Here is a 16,953-nt window from a genome sequence, read left to right as displayed (position 1 = left end):
AAGGAATCAACAAAATATCAATGATGCTTTGTAGTATTAGGAAAAGTTTTCAAAATATGAAAACTGTGTTTATGATATAACAACACAAGCTGCTTAAAAGAAGGGACTCACAGGTCTGGTCCAGCCTGGACAGACACAGCATATGTTCTACCCACCACATGCTTGGGATACACCATGTTCCTGACACTCATACCTCGAAAAATAGCCCCCAGAGCTTGTGTTTGAGGACAACTTCCTCATACCATGTCTGCTGTTCACTGGGCAAACAGGGAGATGAATTAGGAATGTACAGGTCCAAATTCCCCCCCACTGCAAGCAGCAATTGTGGATTATTAATCCAGGGGATGAGAGGGAGCATCCTGGCCTGGTCTGCCAGGGATCTGAGAATAAAAGAGCATTAACAGCTCTGTGCAGGGGGTTGGCTTTGATCCCACAAGCTTTCCAATATGCTTCCTGTTATGTTTTAATAATTCCATACCGAGAAGATAGGCGTTTCCTAAGGGTGCTGGTTGACACAGTGGGAGTAGGGCTGCACAGCAGGAAATATCAGTATATTCAGTGTATCCACCAGGGCTGGACATACAGGGCAGTGCTGAAGCTCCACTTGGCTGAATTAAGATTTCCTCAGAGCTTAACAAAGGATAGCATTTAAAAAGGAGAGGAAAGGCAGGCATTTGCTATTTCACTCTTCCCCTGGAGACACATTTTGGCAATGTTTCCCTGGGTCTCCTCACTCACAGGTCATGTTTTCCAGTCAAGCACAGTCTTAGATTCTCTGGAGGCACTTGCCTTTGACACTTCAGCACTGGTTTCACTGGGTGACTTTTCACAGCCTTGGGCCTTTCTTATTTACTGTCCTTAAGACAGGATTTGTCACCCTCTCCAAACCCTCTTGTTCTGGGTCTGAATTTGGGGGGGGGGGGGTTGGATGTCTGCTCAGAGATGCTGCTCAAAAATACACAGTTGGTGGGGACTGCATCTTGCTCAAAATCTGGATTTCTGACTGGAATTACATTTTGAAATTTCTTGTAATTGTCAAAAAATGTTTGAAAAGTTCACAGAAGTATTTGGTTACTATACCCTGCTTAATATATTTGTACACATTTATACTATAAGATTAAAAAAAAAAATCTCTTTTAACACTTTAATTTTCTATTAGAAACAACTTCAATAACTTTATAAATAGTGGAGAAAGACTTATAATACCATCTGGAATTCTACCTTTATACATCTATGTACAGATCTGCAGCCTTCACACAAAAGAAAGGATTTAACACCACAGTTAGAACAGAGATAACTGGCAAGGCAAAAAAAACTCCTGGTAGCCAGAAATAACCAGGATTATGCCTGTTCTGAATCCCTGCCATGTACCAAAGAGTACTTTTATGGAACTGCTGACTTTTAGGAGCCCCATCACATCAGAGTCTTTCTGGCTGGTATATTTGTCACAAAGAGGCCAAAGCTCTGTTTTTGTTCTGTAGAATGGTTTTTGAGACAGTCACTCCAGACTCCCCTTCTTCCACTTAAAACTCAGGACATAAAACTTTAAAAAAAAGTCATTTCTCAAAAATCATGTCAAAGGAACATCCAGGCACTCCCTGTTGCTTTTATTTCTAGTTTATCTGTTTCTCCTCTACAGAACAGCAAGTCAGATTTCCTGTAATCTCTTTTCCAATAACTGAAAGCTTGGAAGTTTATTTTACTCTATTAAATATACTCATTAAGATATAGAGAGTTTGCACTCCACAGAGACATCTGTTCAGCTATTGAGTGAATTATTTATAACCCATTTAAAGGCAGTATTGCTATAAAATATTTAAATGTAGCTTAGCCTCTGAATCAAAGTCAATATAAACCAGACTATGTTTTCCAAAGGGAGTTCCACGTTACATAGATTCCCCTTCTATTCTGAAATTTTTCTGTTAGGATAATTTTTTTAGCAGGACAATGCCTATCTCTGAAGAGAATTAAATATATGTGTATCTTATTGGGGGAAAAAAAACCCTACAGCTGTATTAATAGAAATGCAAACAAACCCCAACAAAACCAGATCTGTTTACGCCCACACAGCATTTCACCACCACAAACAAGTTCCACAAAGAGTTATAAATCCTGTAGGTTTACTTCAAATGCACAGCAAATTATGCTTCATATTTGAGGCTTATTTGGGGTACTGACTGTGTTATTACTGTGCTCAAGAGAAAATAATAAAACCCATAATGGTTCTGAATCATAAAAATCCAAAATGTTTAATGGAAAAAGGTATGTTCCCACTCTCAGCACTTTAACCACTTAAATTACCAGATTACTCATGCAAATAGTGATAACAAATTAGGAGCAAAAGCAGATTTTGGAAATGTTCACTTTCTTGGAGGTAGCCAGGAAGATTTATAGGCTGCAAAACAAGACCTAATAATTGAGGGGCAGCAAAATGATATTTAATCTATTTGAAGCATTTAAGAAGTATAATGTTCCTTTTCTGTACAAGTACAGAGTCTCCAATTAGACAAAGATTCTACATTTATTTTGCTTGTGATTTTTCTAAATTCAAAGCCATGCATACACAAAGAACTTACCAAGGGCTCTTTACAGGTATATAAAAGGTAAATAAAAACACCTTCTCTCCCACTGGGAGAGCCTGTGACAGCGAGGCAGGAGCCACTGCTGGGATTGGATTTGTTTCAGGACTGTCCATCCCAACATACTCTGTTTGTTGAACATATTTACACTACTGAGACACTGTGTGTTTGCTTTTTTTGGTAGCTTGCAGCCTAAACATTTGTCACATGAGGATGCTATGGGGCAAAAGTCTATTAGACTTGTATTTCTTGAAGACTAGATCTGGGAAAAAAACACCCATCTCAGATGAAGCACTTGCTAAAGTGATTTTGACTTCACTGCTCCACAGAGGACATAAGTGACATTATTAATTCAGTCACAAATTTCCTGGAATTCTGAATGTTTCACTATGGAACCTTTATTTAGCATTAACAAGGAGGGTCTCAGCACGTGGGTTGGCTTATTCTTTGAGCTCTCGTGATGTTTTCAGTGCCATGTGGGCACAGGAGAGACAGCTCTGCCCCTGGGGTCTTGCAGAGCAGAGGAAAGGAAGGATCTGCACCTGAGGTGTGTGGGTATATTCTAAGCACACGAGATATCTTACAGTGCAGCTGGAGAAAACAGGAGACAGATCTAAAGCAGCACGAGGAATTTAAATTTGAAGGGACACAGGTAGGCAGGAAATGGCTGGAGAGACCAGGATTTGAAACTTAAAGGAAGAAAAGGAGGTATATCATGCCCAGTCCAAATTCTTTTAAGGTTTTGATTTTACAGAAACCCTAGAGTCCTTCATTCATTTACAGATAAAATAGTTGAAGAAGTTGATAGCAATTTAAATAACTAGCACAAACAGATAACACACGATGCCTTTTTGCCACGACATGTGTAATAAATATGCTTCCAATCAACCTAAACAGATAGAATAGACAATATTATTGTTTGCCAACATTATTATATTGATGTAAAATATACTAGACCGATTCAGTGAGATTAAACCGAGCCCAGAAATCATGTGAAATTGTATATTAGTTTTAACTTAGCAAAGTACAACATCTCTAGTAATGATCAAAGCCAACTGCTTAGAGCTTCAGTCTGTAAAACTCATAACACACAGAAAAACAGTAGAAAACAGTACTGGATAATCAAGAAAAAAAAAGAAAACAAGGGAAAGAGTTAAAGCTATGCTCACATTAGATAAAATTACTCATTTGTACTTCAGAAAGCAAGCTGAGCTCCTGAACAAGATGAGGTCAGTTTAAGAGCAGAGTAATTAGCACTTTAACAGCTACGTGTGATGGAGTGGAATCTCTGCAACAGAAAAAACTACACAACTTGAGAGGCTGGTTTGCTGCCAGAAACACAATTGTCACCAGGTGACATTTGTCTTCACAGGCAACAGTGCAAGAATAAGGAAGGATGCTTAAAAGTAGAATAAAAGTTGCTGATACAGCCCTGGAGAGAGCAGGATGAAAAACAATGTATTTTAAGGTTAACAGCCTGCACACAGAACTCACCTTGTTCAACCACACAGTGTTGCTGCCTTTTGAACTCTAAAATATCTTTGGTATTAAATAATATACTGAAGTCCACTAAAAGTTCATAAATGCATATTATTCTTATCCTGCAACAAACACATGGCAAAGCTGAAATCCATATGGAAATCACTGGGGTGTTAAGGAAGGCAATTCTTCAGTAAGGTTCAAATTAAATTAGGAAGTTACTTATGTGAAAACAGAACTTGTAGATAGAAGACAGAAGTCACAAAGGTATCAGAGAAAAAAATTAAAGATAATTCCTTGCAGAGAGAAATTGCATGAATGGACAAGTGTATTATGGGAATGCTTAAACTAATAATTAGTATTTGTAAATTCTTAGTCAATACATATATCCTTTGCTTTCTGATCTCACCTTCAAGTTAAAAGAGGAAAAAAAAAAAAAGGAGCAGTTTGCCAAATGCATATTCCACATTTTACAAACCATGGATAATTAAAAATATCTAGCTTAGGTTATCATCAAGGGAACTTGCCAGAAAAAGTCTCCATGTTCTAAGCTTGTTGAGTCAGAAATATGTCAAAGATTTTAGTAAACAAAAGATCAGATAAGATATTCAGATGTTTAAGAGGGAAGAAAAAAGTTGGAATGCTACAGGGTGCTGCTTGGTAGAGCCAAAATCTAGGCCTTGCAACATGAGGAGCCCTGGGAGACAAGACCTTCTGAAGGCAAAGAAGATGCTTCTGGGAAGAGAAAACAAAGCTTCCTTACGTGAAAAAGAAATGCAGCAAAAGACTGGAACCCTTGATCTATTGATTGCTGTGATTTGCTTTAATCTCTTCAACAGCTGACCAAAATAATCTGGTTATTTATCATCCAAAACAAGACAAAGGTTCAACCTGCTTATTGCTGGCCAGTAACAATGCAGTGTAAGATCCAGATTTCTTTCTAAGCATTTATTCTGGAGATAAGTAGAGCTGTGTTTCAGAGCTAATGTAATGTCTGCAAACATCATATCTGTGGAGAAGTGCTGCCATGCCCTGGGTGATGTATATGAAACCAGAGAAAAAATACTAAACACAGACAGATGAGCTGAATCCTGAACTCCTATGGATGTCCTTGGGACTTTGTACAAGTGAGAAAAGCATCCTTCTCAATGTCCCCTCCACCAGCAATGCAAACCCAGGTCCAACACTGAAAATGAAAATTCAAAGTGTGCCCTGAGCTCATATCCCGGACAATTGTGGGGATCTGATGGGTCATTTCTCTCAAATGGAATTCTTTCTCCCATCTAAGTTCTGCTTTCCCGTGGAACATAATGTACTAGTGTGTTGAGTGGTTTAAATTGGTTGCAGTATTACGTGGGGTTTTTAAGTGCAGCATCCTATGATGAAGGAGCCACTAATCTTTATAAGGATTTTTGTGCCTGAATAATTTTATGGATGGCAGTGGCGCAGGTTGATTTCCTTACCACATAAAATCTCACTGGAAGCCTCAGTGACTGGTACTTCATGTTCTTGGAGTGCCACCTAACTTACATAGACTGCCTACAGTTTTCTGATACTGTAGCAAAACCTTTTGGCATAGTACTGGTAATTTATTTCATTACAACTTACAATATCTGCTCAACACAGGCACAATGAGGAGAACAGAAAATTCCAAGCAAAACTTTGTTAAACACAAAAGTTACATTTGGGGGGGGAGGTATGTGTAGTGAGCTGAGCTGGCTGCTTATCCTCATTGAACAGCCAAGGAATTGAGCAGTGTCACAGAAAGGGCAATAAATAAAATTAAAATGCAAATTAGAATTAATCAAAGAATTCCCAAGGTCTGCATGCAATTTCAAAGTACACTCAGATTAATGTAGGATCTCTGCCCTTTCTGGCTTCCTTTTGGGAGTGGTGGGGGCCAGGAGCTACAGAGCTGTTTCTCCTCCAGCCAGCTTTTCTGTGGCTGACTGACTCCTGAGGAACACTCTTAATTCCAGCTCCCAGCCAGCCTGGGTGTCCCACAAGTGTCTGCAGAGGGTGGGGGGCTTGAGCAACTCTTACTGGGGTCCAGGCAGAACCTGCACAGGTCCCAAGGTCACGCTGACTTTCACCTTATGCTGCACTAAGGTGTCCTACATCCTCTTCTGGTTCTCTTGCATCACTGGGAAGCACCTTGAGCTCAACACTCCAGCATTTTCCCAGCAGTGACATGTGTTCCTGCTCTTTTCCCCCCTCTCTTGGAGGCCCAGATGTGCTTAAGGCCCAAGGTGAAATGCCTGCCTTTCACATTCCTAAATGCCTGCAAAGACATCCTGCTCATTACCTTTTCTTCCCTGGAGGAAGGGATAACAAGAAATTATTTCCTCCTGCTTCATTTCTACATTGCAAGGCTACAGCTGGCACACTGCATCTTTTTTTATTCTTCATTTTTCATCTGTGAACTCACTCAGGTGCCAGCCCACGAGAAAAACAGTGGAACACAAAGATACTGCTGAAAGTTTCATTCTATTAAAACTTTGGGAGGCAAAGGTAAATATGGCATTTCTTCTCTCTGAAAAAGTGGTGGCAGGATGAGATCCATGAACAAAGCTGCCATTGCTGACCTCAGCTCTGGAAGCTGCTCCAGTGTGGACAACCCACAAAGGGCAACACAGGGGAAATGAAAGAAGGAAGACACAAACCACCAAGGAGTCCTGGAGGGAAGATGGAAGGAGGAGGAAAGGGAAATGCTGCATAAATCCTTGGGCAGCACAGCACACCTCAGAATCATGGAGTACCTGTGGCACCCATTGCCAATCTTGCCTTTGGCCACAGAGGTCAGAACAAGAAGCAACACAGTGCAGGTGTGCTGAAATTTAGTGCCTTTTCAGCTCCTAAATACCTTGAAAAAGCACCCCAGGACAAGCCATTTTCAGGGAAGTCTTGTCCAAGGCACCACTACAGAAAGCACCCAAACTCGTGTTGAATCCTCTGATCATCTGGGGTGAGGAAAGATTAACACCAACAGGAAAAGGCACAAGATTATCAGGAGCTGGGCAGCCCCACCACAGCAGAGCACATTGTTTAGCACCCCAGACAGACAGAAAAGCCAAGGCCAGGAATAGTCACCCCTGCCTTCAGTTCATTATCCATAACCCTCATTCATACAAGGGTTGTGCGCAGAGAAAATAATTTAAGTTACAGGATAATGTTGGCACAGAATCAAAATATAAATAAATATAGATAAGAAACTAGGAGAGGTGTGTAACAGAGGAAAAGTATTTCTCTGAAACACTGTTCTGGCAGATGCTGAGAAAGATCTTTAGCCCAGCACAGTTTAAGATGTATTTTTGTAGCAGATAATGTATTAATACATGTCATGCCTGTGACAGCCAGTAAAGTGGACTCAGGATACCAGAAGGTCCATTCTGTACTAAATTCCCTCAAACAGTTGGACAGTATATGAGTCTCTCCAGTCCTTATCTGTATTTATTTGTCAAGTCAGCTGTATCTAATAGGGCACAATGAGGCTCTCACCACCACAGTGCCATAAATAACCTCAGTGCAGGAGCAATTCCTCACTGGAACAGAGCCATCCAAACTCCTCCTCGGGCTACAGACAGACAAGAAGCTGATTCCAGGGGCACCATCCTCCTAACAGCAGCTTTTCAGTGCACATCCCCACCCTGCCACAACACAAACAGAGCAAGCACCCCACTGGCAGGGTTTCCAGCAGCTGTTCTGAGGTCTTCCCAGTGTCCCAAGTTTTACACACCCTGAGATTTCTCACCTTATGTTTGCAAAGCAGGAGAGAGAGATTGTTCTCTGTCTCAGCAGGTCACTTCAAAAGGCTTTTAGGTTGGGAACAAGGCACATTAGAAACCTGGAGAGTGGGGCAGAGCTACTTCAAACACATGCTTTTCCCCCTTGTCTCCAAGCAGCTCCCTGGAAATTATATGGGAAATTGCACACAATGATGCTACTACTCCCTACTCTCTATTCAAAGTGGGGGCATCTCCCTGTTAGAAGGTGAAAATGGAATTGCAGGGAAGGCTGTAAACATGGACATCCCATTTTCTGGCATGCAGAGGGGTGGGGGGATATCCCTGGCACGTTGCAAGGAGGTGTTTTCCTTGCATCCAACTCGGCTTGCTTGTACCACATGAAAGGAGTAGGATCAGTCAAACTGCACGACTGACTGGCAGGGTTTGGGAGGGGCAAAAAAAAAGCATTACCAACTTCTGCAGCTGCAGGACTGGCACAGAGGGACAGGCAAGGTTCAGGAAGGTTTCCTGTGTTTCTAGTAATATTCCTTTCTATCTGCTTTATCCAAACCACATCAGTATGGGCTGCACACTTCAGGAGAACATTTCTTTCTACAGAGAACTAGGATGGCAGCCTACAGTGAGTCATTTTTAAACAGTTTAAGCCTTTATCTGTTCATGAGGAACATCACATCTTTGTATTTATTTACTAGCCAGAACCATTCATTTTATGGCTATTTATCTATGGAGATTGTTCTCCAGTGAGTTCATTACATCTGCCTAGTATTTCAAATGCCAGGTTTATTGGTTGTTGTCACTGGATACTAATTCTCTTAGCAATGCTCCTGGCTGAATGAATACTGCTGCTCTTAAAAATCTGCATTATAGGAGGAATATTTGCATACATTAAAGCTCCACTCTTGCTTCTGCAAGTATCTTTTTCTCAACTTAAACGTTTGACATTTCTGGGGACACTTTAACAAATAGCTCACTGTGGGGAATATTTAGAGGAAATAAGATGGGTCCAAAAAAAATGCCCCAGAAGACCCATCTTTGCTCTCTCTCCTGATCACACAAGATCAAAAGTAATCTGTTTGATCAAGAAACTTTTCTGAGATTTTCAGACAAACTGATCTTTGACCCTAACCAGAAAACACAGGCCTCCCTGCCGGTTTGTTGGGGTTTTTTGTTTGGTTTTTTTTAATCACAGGTCTCCCAATTGGTTTTTCAGTCTTCACTAGAGTTCAGTAGTGGATAACCAGCTAATTCAGAATTCCAAAGGATGGACTTGATGGACTTCCTTAACTCCCTTCAAAAGCCACAGAATTGAGAAGGTCACTAATCACATTGCTCTTCCTAAAGTTATTCTTCCCTAAGTCCATTTATTTTAGGTAGGGAAGGGGTGTAAAATTAGCCACAGTTTATTTACTTAGCTATGAGTGGTGCTAGTTTTTGATTTCCTTTTCCTGAAACTTTCCATTTGCCCCTTGGGCACAATTTGCTCTTCTTCAGACCCCCAGGGGGCCCCTCTTTCCCCTTTGGAGGCCCAAAGAGCTCAGGAATTCAAATCCTGACAAGAAGCAAAAGGTGAGAAGCATTTCAGTTCCACTAAAATGGAGCTGAGAAACATGTGGAACTGATTCAATTCAGATCTCCCTTATCTTAACCAACAGCCTAATACTTCCTATTGCAGGGAGAAATCATCTAAGAGGAGAAATCATCTAAGAGGAGAAATCATCTAAGAGGAGAAATCATCTAAGAGGAGAAATCATCTAAGAGGAGAAATCATCTAAGAGGAGAAATCATCTAAGAGGAGAAATCATCTAAGAGGAGAAATCATCTAAGAGGAGAAATCATCTAAGAGGAGAAATCATCTAAGAGGAGAAATCATCTAAGAGGAGAAATCATCTAAGAGGAGAAATCATCTAAGAGGAGAAATCATCTAAGAGGAGAAATCATCTAAGAGGAGAAATCATCTAAGAGGAGAAATCATCTAAGAGGAGAAATCTAATCACATTAGGATCTGTGAAATAATGACTTATATGGCCACAGAGCCATTACCTCACACTATCAATATGCAAAGCCTAGAGAAGCTTTTGTTAATGATCCCTATTGGGGGATTGATGGTCACACAAATGGTTGGCATCTGCTGTTCCAGAAATGAACTGAACTCATTTCATTCCATCTCTTGGAAGAAAATATTCTCCCCACAAGTATCAGACACCGAGTTTCTCTGCATTTCTCTCTCATTTTGCAGACTCTCATTCATTCCAATCACAAGCTGGGCAAACATGAGACTGTAAGAACACTTGACAGCCTTCGAAATTCAGGCTTTTGAGGAGCAGACACACAACAGAGGAGGGACTGACAATACATTGGCAAAGAAATGAGAACAGGGAAAGAGCAGGTAGAAATGGCAGAATGGAAGACACATTGATTCCTTGCATTTCCACTACATGTACACTGGAGGACTGTTTTGAAAAATCAGTCAGCTAGGAGGTGTTTTTTCTTTCTGGTTACCCAGCTAATTAGTACATAAAAATCTGAAGAACAGAGCACACCAGGAAGAGAGTGAAGAGTAATTTTGAACCAGCACACAGACAGCTCAGTTCCTCTCGTGACCAAAATCAGAACTCTTCTGTTCCCTGTTCAGATACTCAGATATCAAACCCTCCACACTGGAATCATTAGATAACTGCCACAGGGTTTAGAACAGTATTTTCAGGCACACACACTTTTCTGCATCCCTTCATGCAGGACATGATTAAAGAAGCACATTAGATTAAATGAACTGCACAACGAGACCACAGCTCCTGGAAAACTGAGTCCACTCATCCTGCAGTTAATTCTAAAGTCCCACTTGAACCAAAATCTTGGTTGAGACAAAGATGCAAACTTTCACTAATATCAACAAAGGTGAAGTGAATAAAGGTATGAGCCTTAATCATTGCTTATGTTGTTATTTATCTACTCTTAGTGACCTTGGGGTAGGAAAACTATAGACTTTTCTCATAAACCTCATATATGCTATTAAACACAAGAGCTTCTTCAATTTTCCAAGTGCTACAAGGAATATTGGAGCCAGGTTGTAACTTCTAGCTCAATGGTACCTCAGTCTGGCACCAGTGACTTCCACAGCAGAGGGTTTTAGGCAGATGCTGACAGACATTGTGGATCTGAGGCAGAAAAACAGCCTGTAGTATTTAATGTGGTAATGAGAAAATAATCTGCCCGAGGCATGAAATACAATTGTTCATTTACACTGAAAACATATTGATGCAAAACCAGCCATTACAGTCATGGATGAGAAAAGCAGTAAAATAATAGATCCAAATCTTCCACAAGCTACACTGTTGGAGCTTTAATATTTTCCCTAAGTAGCCTCTGGGGAAATATTCCCCAGGATGCCCCTTGGCAGAGGCAGTAGGTACAAGGAGGCAAGAGGCCTTCAAACACACTTGCAAGGGGGAATTTCCCCCATTCAGACTGACAAAATGAGTATTTTTTGCGTGTAGATAGAAAGCTTTGATGACCATGGCATGCTACAGGAAGGGAGGATCTCCCAGCATTTTTCTGGAAATTGTGTTATTTTTGTTGCTGTTTAAATGTTTATCCAAAGTGAGGAACTGAGGTTTGCCAGTGGCTGAGTTAAGCACAGGTTTCCTGAGTAATACAAGGGGCATGGATGCAGCACTGAAAATATAACTTCTTAGTCTATTAAACCAGAAACTGAGAAAGCTTGAAATACACACCTCAAATTTTCACAAATTTTCACACAGGAGAAAATAAATCAACCTGACCAGCTGCAGTGGCAAAGGAAAAGCAAAAATGAGGGGTTCTCTCTCATTTCCACCTTTTAAAAGCCAGATTCTTTACTGCAGCTTTATCTTGGATCAATAAAACAACAAACAGGACCCAAAAAAGGCAGAACCATGGCAGGCAGGGAGACAGGAGAGACTCCAGGTGAGCACCAGAAACAACCAGCCCATCACATTTTTCTGCTCTTCCACTGCAGCAGGAGAGCAGCACCTCTTTAATTATCATTCAAGCCACACTCTGGATATAAAGGCCCTCAAATCATAACACGGTGTATAAGAAATATAAAAGGCAGTTTTTATTAATTACTCTTTATGGAAAACTTCAGCCTCCCCCAGAAAAGGGTTATCCCTCTCTCCTCCCACCATCCCCATCCATTGCCTTTGCCCATCCTTATCCAAGAATTACATGACTGTAGCTGTTGCAAATTAATAACAGTGAGGCTTTTGCATAATATCTTAACTCCCTCTGTATTAAACTCCCACTGTTCATTGCCTTATTCCTTTCTGCCAGGTACTGCACAGACACACCAAAATTTCCAAGGAAGCTCAGCCTTCCTTTAGAGTCATTAAGGAAGCACAGATATGAGAAAAGATTTTTGACAACTGCAGCTTTAGTGTCAGACTGATGATTGTTTTCTATCCTCAAAATACTTCGGTGACTCAACAAATCTCTGTGACTTAAGTCTTGTATCTCTAAGTGAGCTAAACCACACTTGGATAAGCAGACTTGGACTTCTCTGTGTCCAGGAACAGGACTATCAAATGTAATTCCCTTAGGCAATAAAGTGCCAGGTAAGGTATCTGTGTACATCATGCTCTTTCCCTGGTCTCACTGACACTTTTGTTCAAAACACGGTGACAGTTCCTTTTAAAAACCAAATTAATTTGGTGTTAATGGGTGCTGATCTTCATCTCTCTAGTCCTTTGTTCCCCCTTCCACTCTGACACAGTTACCCTGGAGCCCACTTTGTTGGCCAGCATAAAGGAGATACGATTTACACTCCCTTTTCAGCTGGAGGAAGTGAAGAAACAACTGTCACCTTTATATCTTTTATTCCACCTTCTTATTTGAAGCTGCTTTCAGAAAAAAGTCACAGTGAACCGGCTGAGAAAAATTAAATGTAACTTTCTACCCCAAGGACAGTGGAACTCATCAAGGGAACAGATCAGACTTTTGTCCCTGAACAAATAATCAACTTTTGAACAACTACCTGGTCTACATCTTCAGGAACAAGTTCATTCATTAGCCTCAGGGGAAAGGTAGAGGCACTCATATCTTTATTCTTGCTGAACTGGGACCTAGAAATTATTATGTTTGAGAAGAGCAGTTTAAAAATAGCTCATCAGATGCCTCTCTGATTTATACCAACCCAAAATCTGAAGGGTGTTCAGCAAAGCTGCGTGAACTAGCCTGAGTTTACTTCTGGATTGCTGAAGAGACGAGATCCCCACCTTTAGAAATTACTGTTTCCTGGCAGTAGCATCAGGAGACCACCAGCAGTGCTTGTCTGGAGGCACTTCAAAGGCTTTTAAACCAGAATTTCCTTTAATTTCAGTGACATCCTCATGGTTACTGTGTAAAAACAAACTGTGGGCATTCACTTTCCAACAGTTTAAATTGTAAAATACTGGTGGCACAGAAGTTTTTTGCTGGACACAGCAGCAGAAGGTTGTGGCTCTCAGGGGAGACACCTGGTTAAAGTTGGGAATATCTGACAGAAAACCATTAGGTCTCGTGTCAGGCAATCAGGGATCCTGCAGAAGACCCACGGACATTGAACTGTTTTCATTATATCCAATATGAATACACTGGGCATTTTGGTCTCTTTCAAAAAAAAAAAAAAAAAAAAAAATCAACCCCAAACACAAAGAGTTTCCAACTTCTCCCTGCCTTGCAAGCTTGAATTCCCTGATGGCTTCCCCTATCCCAAGCAAATAAATTAAAATATGCACACCTTACAGTAGAACTTTGGTGTGAGATAAGGCTACAGTCCCAAAGAAATCCCAGAAATAATGTTCTTGTTATGAATATTCAGATTTCCCACTTCAGAATGAAGCACTTTATGAGGGTTTTTACATGTCATTTTTCCTTCCTGCAGTCTGTGCACCAAAGGTCACCGAGAAAGAACTGGTGGAGTTCAGAGAGCTTAATTGCCTTCAAGCTTTGATATTAAACAGGGTTTATCTGCAATTATGTTTGACTTGCAGCTGAACCCATTCATTAGATGCAGAGGAAGTTGTTTGTTTGATTGTGGAGCAATAAAGCTTCCACTTTCTTACCAGGGAGTCAACACCATTATCATTTGTCAGTATAATTTTCTCCCTCTGCAGAGCAGCAACAATGGATCTTGTTTGCAAAGTGATGGGCAACAGCTTTCCACCCCGGCAGGGAGCTGGGGGTGGGAACACTGCCCACTGTTTTCCCTCCCCCATCTCTGGATGCCTTCCATAAATAACGAAATTACATTTTTTCACCATCCCTGGTCGGCACAGCACACAAGGAGACCCCCCTGCCACCACCCCTCCTGACAGCCAGGATTCCCACCCAGCGCCTGAAGGAGCTGGCCCTCTGCAAATGAACCCCTGGCAACGAAAATAAAGAGCGTTTAGAGGTTTATAGGTGAGTTTAGAGTAGTTTGCTCCTCCCCCAAATTCCTACATTCAGAGAAATCAGCTTTCAGAAGCACCTTTCCACGTATTTTTTCCCCCCCTTAGTTCTTTTCTTGCTAGGACAAGAGTCATGAGAAGCCCAACTTAAATGAAACCAGATTTTTGGGTGTTTATTTCAGTCTGCCTTGTCCATTTTTTTCTTTCCCCCACCTTCTTTTCCACGCTAATTAAAGACAAAGGAAGTAAAACACTGAGAGGACTCAAGGCAAAAGAAAACAATTCTCAGAATCTTCCGAGAAATTCTTTTTGTGAAACATTCTTTTTTCAAGGGGAGCTGCAACTGAAATGTGGCTTTTAGAGGAAAGAAGGGGCACCACCCTGGGGAAAAATATATTGAAAAATAACAGATTTAGTGTCATGAGGTGGTGGTCACAGTGAGCCACCAGATCCTCATGGCTGATGGTTCTAAGAAAGCAAAAAATATGTGAGGGTAAAGAAAATAACTCCTCTGTTTGCCACAGAGAGATGACAAGAGCAACTGACTGTTTTTTCTTAGCTTTTCAGAAAGAAAAGCTTCATATTATAATAAAAGAAGGAGGGAGCACAGAGAGCTGGTGTCTGAATGGGAAACACTGAGTAATGGGGAAAGAAATAAAAGGAGAATACTGTAAAACCCAAACAGATATCAGTAATATAAACAGATGGTCTGAATGACTGAAGCTGCTCTGAATCACTCACTAAAAATAATTAGCATTTGGGGCTTACACAACAGATTTTCCTCCATTGAGGAAAACACAAAGTCAGCTCATACCACATAAGACAAACCAGTCAAAAAACTCATCCTTTGCTCTGAAATCCTTTCAGTTCAAGTAAAATATCTGAAATCCTCTTTCAGTTTAAGTGAAATTCATTGATTTAAAGCAGTGCAAATAACAATTGCTTATACTGACCCCAAAATAAAATATTTTGCTCTATAAAAGGAAATAAAACATGTCCAAACCTGATACAAATATCGAGTTAAAACTGGGAAGTTTAAACTGGAAGAAGGCACTGCCTTCATTTTTCTCCTAAGCAGAAAGGGTTATGCAAAAACAATCAATTTTCATAATCAACATTAGTTAGACATTGCATATTTTTTTAACCTTTCCATCTTTTAGTCTCTTCAAAGAACATTTGAGGTGTCAGTGACTCTAACACTTGTTATTCACTGAAGTCACATCTAGAGAAGAGCAATAATTGCAGTGGAAGGACAGGACATGCAGCACCCTGCCAAGTGACAAAGTTTTAGCTGCTAATATTAACGTTTTAGTACATATAATCAATTGTTATTTGCACATAATGGCTCTGCTTGGCAAGGTGACTTACTGGGCTGTGACTTGACTTCAGCAGAGAAATATTCCCTCTGCAGCAAACCAAAGAAACGTTTTGGAGAACTCAGTAGGACCAGCACTCATCCCTTGGGCAGAAGGGTTCTCAGGTGGAGTCTTTGCTCCAGAAATAAAATAAAGGGTGTGACATGGTGACACTTTTCTGCCTGCTGTCACTCTCTGATCTGGGATGATGGTACTGGTTCAGGAGAGTCTTTCCTCTGCTCACTTGGGGCTGGATAACTTAGACTACAGGTGGGGATTTAATTGACTTCATGCTCCTGCTCATCACACCAGCATTTCCACTGCTCAGCAAACCCTCCTGTCCTCTCTCCAGCTGCCAATCCTTTTTTTCCCCCCCTTCTGAGAATCAAACACCAAAACTTTCTGATCAGCTGGGGGAAAGTGAATTAAGCTACTTTCAAGTGTAATAAAAAACGTTTAGGTGGCTTTGTTCATTTGTCAGAATGAACACCTACCCTCTGCACTGCTTTCACTTTCATGTACAGTTCTGACAAGGGCTATAAAATTACCTGACATTTTGTGACATGCACACTGCCATTGCCACACACAACAGGACAAGTCAGGCAGCCAGGCTATAGCACTGAGAGCTGTTTGGGGCAGATTCTCTGTGCTAAAAGCATTTTTGTATGCAGTCCTGAGAGCAGAGACAGAAAACCGAGCCACAGAATGGCTGTTTCAGCTACAAGTGCTCAGGTTCCACATCAGATAGATTGTGTTTTGCTTTAAGCTACACAGGAGGGCAGAAGTTGAAACATGATGTTTTGTAAGCACTGAGTGATGCAGGAGTGTGTATATTTAAACAGACTCACAGTTATTTAGGTTGGAAGTGACCTCCAAGGGCGAGTCCAACCTTTGACCAAACACCACCCTGCCAAATAAACCTGTCTGCCTGTCCCCACCCGTCCATCCCTCGTTAGGCATCTGCCCTGTCAAGGGCAGCTTTTCATAGGATCACAGAATCAGCTGGGTTGGAAGGGACCTCCAAGATCATCAAGTCCAACCCTTGATCCAACCCTGCTGTGGTTCCCAGCCCATGGCACTGATGCCACATCCAGTCTCTTCTTAAAAACCTCCAGGGATGGAGAATCCACCCCTTCTGGGCAGCCCATTCCAATGGCTGAGCACCCTCTCTGCAAAGAAATTCCTTCTAATATCCAACCTAAACCTCCCCTGGCACAGCTGCAGACCCAGCCCTCTTGTCTTGCTGATGGTTGCCTGGGAGAAGAGACCAACCCCCCCCCGGCTCCCCCCTCCTGGCAGGGAGTTGCAGAGAGTGAGGAGGTCTCCCCTGAGCCTCCTCTTCTCCAGGCTGAGCCCCCCCAGCTCCCTCAGCCTCTCCTCACAGCACTTG

The 16,953-nt window shown here is 41.4% G+C and overlaps 1 protein-coding gene across 4 annotated transcripts in view; it reads right to left on the bottom strand.

Moving 5' to 3' along the window:
* SHISAL1 (shisa like 1) overlaps positions 1–15,298 on the bottom strand; it is a 229,477-nt gene extending 214,179 nt beyond the window's left edge. For 2 of the 4 annotated variants that reach the window (XM_051772500.1, XM_051772505.1), the window contains exon 1: positions 15,212–15,295. The gene's annotated coding sequence lies outside the window, so the exon portion shown is untranslated. Of the gene's footprint in view, positions 1–15,211 lie in introns of all 4 variants that reach the window. The other 2 variants (XM_051772504.1, XM_051772503.1) reach the window with 2 other exon arrangements.
* Between the last annotated feature and the right edge of the window lie 1,655 nt (positions 15,299–16,953).

The sequence above is a fragment of the Manacus candei genome, unplaced genomic scaffold (assembly GCF_025592945.1).
Source record: "Manacus candei isolate 608988 ecotype Guabito, Panama unplaced genomic scaffold, ASM2559294v1 h1tg000153l, whole genome shotgun sequence".
NCBI classification, from domain to species: Eukaryota; Metazoa; Chordata; class Aves; order Passeriformes; family Pipridae; genus Manacus; species Manacus candei.
Note: the sequence above shows the minus strand (reverse complement) of the source record. Positions and strands in the feature narration are given on the sequence as shown.